We start from the raw sequence: 4,456 nt of genomic DNA on the forward strand, positions 1-4,456 counted from the left end.
CTGAAAAGTAATGTTGTGGTTTTCATGAGGTATTTTAGTTAAATACTAATTCCTTCTCTATAAACTTTTCCAGATTTTTAAGATATTCTTGACAAAGTTCATAAAATTTCATATCTGAGTCTTTGATACAACCCCTCAATTACTGCTTTTACTGTATCATCACCAAGAACAGTTGATCTTCCTGATTGATATTTTCATCAGTGATATCACCATTCTTAAATTTGTTAAGCCATCACTGTCATTATGGTACACTCACTCCATCAGGGTATACGGTGTATAAAGTTTTTATTGCTTATGTTGCACTATTGCCTTTGCAAAATTTGTAAAGTATGCCACATCAAATATGATACTCTTTAAAGTTCTTGACAACCGATGGTGGTATGTCTACGTCCCCCGTAACTTAGCGGTTCAGCAAAAGGGACCGATAGAATAAGTACTAGGCTTACAAAGAATAAGTCCTGGGGTCGATTTGCTCGACTAAAGGTGGTGCTCCAGCATGGCTGCAGTCAAATGACTGAAACAAGTAAAAGAGTAAAAGAGTGATAGGTGTTGGTTATGGTCACTCAATGCCTGAACAGCTGTCATCACGTGTGTGTGTTGGCTAAAAAGAAACCACCTGATATTACTTGACAGCACCAGTGCTCTCTGACACTACTAGAGGAATTGATACTCTTTGTATACTGAATGTACACTTAATCTGTTGTTTAATATCACCGCAAGACCCTTGTGTACCTCAGTGAAATCCACTCAATAGTCACATAGCTTAATATTGGTGTATACACCAACTTCCATAAGGATATCAAAGTATTATATATAGAATAGATTTCTGAAGACATCTGTGTTGAGATAATTTTCTACCCTTTGTGTTTAATTTACCTCTATTTTCAGGATACCCTATGAATTCAGAAGAGATACAGGACTAAGTCGAGAAAGATTCATTGGCTCTGATCAAGGACGAGATTCTGACAGACGAAATATTTCAGCTCATGATAGATTAGGCCGAGTGAGAAGTTCTCCTGGTGAGTTTTCATTGTTTTCTCACTGTATATATTAATCTGAAACTGTCTATTTCTCTTTCCCTTTCTCCAGTTGTGTCCTTTCCTCTGCATAGATATATATATCATTCTCTAGCTCTCGTTAGTTGATGTTTCTTAGTACATCCCCTCAGCCATATTCTTTTCCATATCTCTGTCTGTATATTCACGAACCTTTTGCTTTTTTAGTCATCTCTCATTGTTCTATTTTAAAATTATATTTTCTTCCTTTCAGTTGGTGGACCTGACCAGAGACCTTGGGGTTCCAGCAGTGTAGATAGGAAAGTGGACAACTGGTCCCACATGCATGGAAACATTGGCAACAGCAGCATGAACCGATCCAATGGCCGGTGGCTTGGGGAGTCCATGAACACAACTGGCCGTAATGCCACAGGAGCATTTGCTGACAATGGTAGACCCGGTAACAATGAAGGGATGGGGCAGAACTTGAGACCTGGTAACATGTTTAGCAGCTCTCAGTCACAGGGTGGGATGATGATGAATACGCATGGTGGTGGTAATTTTGGTGGTAATAACATGGGTGGTCGAATGCAAGAGCCTTGTTTTGATGCTTAAAAGATTGAGGCTTGTGTGAAACTCAAACTGAGGACTTTGTTACAGTTGGAGATGGAAGTCAGAGCAGGGTGTTTGTCTCGGAAGAGCAGATGGAATTTGAGACACAGAATAAAACCTTCCTTTACTGTCACATATTCTCCATTCCAGTTGTTATTTTCTCTTCAGTTCTTGGACATCTCATCATTCTTTCTGTTTATATTTATCATATTTAACATATAACACATACACACACACACCACGCATACACTGTCTTCTCTATATCACAATCTCTACCCACTATTTTTACTGTCTTAATGTATTTATTTCCTATGTATGTGTTGCTATATTTTATTTCCTAACATTCTTCCTCCTCCTTCATGCAGTTGAATGTAATAAATGAGAGAGAAGTGAGTGGAAGAGAGAACAAATAGACTGTATTGATGAAAGTGGGGGAGCAGGAAAGAAGAGCAACAACAGACTGTTATAACAAAGTACAAGAGACCACATAGAATGTAATATATGGAGAAATAAATTTTATTTGCTGTAAAATATATAAAGGATGTTGTTGATGTTATCATTTTTTTTTTTTACATCTTTATCTTTCCTCTCTTGTTTTTTCCATTTTATTTTATATATCAATTTATCTATTTTAATTTATTAGTTAGAAGGGAGAGCGTCCATAATAACATTTGCAGGTTTTTCTCCTGGGCTTGTGAGATGGATGTGACTAATTATCCAGCCTGGACATCAGATGAAAAAGTATTTGGTTTCCACATATTCAACTTTAATTCCAAATAACATCAGATTCTTTAATTTACGAGATAAAGTAATTGGTTGATCGTAACCAAAATTCAGAGTTGCATTGATATACCAAAATTGAAAGCAATCTGAGCAAAATTAAAGGGGGGCTCATTTTGCGAATGAGAAAGACTAGATTCTCTATGTTCTGAGCTCAAATTCTGCATGCATCAACTCTGCCTTTCTTCCTTTCCGGGTCGATGTAATCAAAGTACCTCTCCCCTAAAATTGCTGGCCTTGTGCCTAAATTTGAAATCTATATAACAAGAGTGTTGTTGTTTTTAAAAAGAAACCTTGAAATTCCTGAAACGGTGCAAGAAATAATTGTTTTTACATAATCGTAAAATAAAGGGCAGCCATAAACTGATAGTGCCAATCTATTAAATTCTTCCCCTGTAAATGATCATCATGAAATACCTACGTTGACCCCAGTGTTTGATTGGTACTAATTTTATCGACCCCAAAAGGATGAAAAGTGAAATCAACCTTAGCAGAATTTGAACTCAGAATGTTACGACAGATGGTATGTCGCTAAGAATTTTGCTGGTGTGCTAAAGATACTGCCGGCTTGCTGCCCTGACCTGTTCCTAAATTAACAACACAACAACCATCAGTGGGCCTAAGTCACAGTACCACATTACTCAAAACTTCTGCTACTCATCTTTCAGCCTCATATATTGTATCACCTACAAACTTTATGGCATTCTTTTACATTGGGAAAACAGGGGCAATTGGCTTGCTGATTGCTTTCATGAACACATTCAAAGCATTACACTACATATGTTACGTCAACTTGTTGCCACCCACTTCATCAAACTTTGAATCACTCTAACATTTTTCTGACTTTTTTTTTTTTTTCTGCAATAAATGATTCAATTCAGATTCAACGTGACAAATTATAGTGAAATATCAAATTTGAAAATTTTCACTTCATTTCAAAATGTCCAAATTTGTGACAGCCACCAAGATTCGATTTCCCCCTTGTGGAAAAAATTTCAGGAACGTAGAATTCCGTAAAAGAGGAGAAAGCTTGAAGAATTACGAAAGAGACAGTGGTAATCTTTTCGGAATATACCAGGTATCAGGCTTGACGCTTGTGCCATCTGTTGGCAAAAGGTAGCTTCGCCACGGATAGAAGGGAGATAACTGTTATATAGAAAAATATTGAAACAGTAAATTGCGTCCTAACCAAGTTTTTTGCTTCAGCGTGAAACCATTGGATTAACAAACCTCGACATTCACTTACATATATTATATCATGGCCAGTGCAAGTGGTGAGATATCCAGTGACAAGTTAATAGATTTAAGGGTCGTGGATCTCCGCAGTGAACTGGAGAAACGAGGTCTGGACAAGACTGGAGTAAAGGCCGTGTTGTTGGAACGTCTGGAAAAGGTAGGAGAGATCTTAATGAGCGACGGTGTTTATGTATAATATATATATATATATAATGGCATAGTGTTGTAATTATAAACAATGTTGGGGGGTTCTTGAACCTTGAAAACTCATGCAAAAATGTCAAACAGATCAAAATAAACGTCTGAGTGTTGAAAGAAAATTATGGTTTCATTGTGGCGAAAGTCATTTGTAGCCATTTTAAACCCAAACGGTTTATAAATGACTTTTGTTTGTATTTTATAAAAGCATAATTGGATTATTTGTTACTAAATATGAAAAGTCCTTCGTTGTATGTCTCTCTACCCCTGGTCACCCAGCACCGTTTCATTATTTACGGGAATCTAATGGAATAAATAGAATCAGTTGTTAAACGTTCGGCGAAAGACTGATGCGTAATGGCGGAGTTTTTCCAAACAAGCTCTGTCCCAAAAAGTTGGATTTTCTCTGTTTTCGCCGGGATTTATGAATTATTTGTTGCACCATGCACTCGAAAGAAGGTAAATCTTAATGGGGGGAAAGCTTGTTGGAAGAACAAAAAATTAAAAAATCACCTTTCTTTTGTATCTTCACTACCATCATCATATAAAGTCTTTTTTCCTTTCATTATTTTAGTTCATATTTTGAAATATATAATTCGAAGAATAATTAAAATCTGGTATTTTCGTTAGTTTTA

At 36.5% G+C, this 4,456-nt stretch overlaps 1 long non-coding RNA gene across 1 annotated transcript; it reads left to right on the forward strand.

The window, feature by feature from the left end:
• The first annotated feature begins 784 nt into the window (after positions 1–784).
• LOC106868922 (uncharacterized) lies at positions 785–2,146 on the forward strand. The gene is made up of 2 exons (XR_001409355.2): positions 785–1,019; positions 1,270–2,146. It is a non-coding gene; the product is annotated as an uncharacterized LOC106868922 (long non-coding RNA).
• The last annotated feature ends 2,310 nt before the right edge of the window (positions 2,147–4,456 follow it).

The sequence above is a fragment of the Octopus bimaculoides genome, chromosome 17 (assembly GCF_001194135.2).
Source record: "Octopus bimaculoides isolate UCB-OBI-ISO-001 chromosome 17, ASM119413v2, whole genome shotgun sequence".
NCBI classification, from domain to species: Eukaryota; Metazoa; Mollusca; class Cephalopoda; order Octopoda; family Octopodidae; genus Octopus; species Octopus bimaculoides.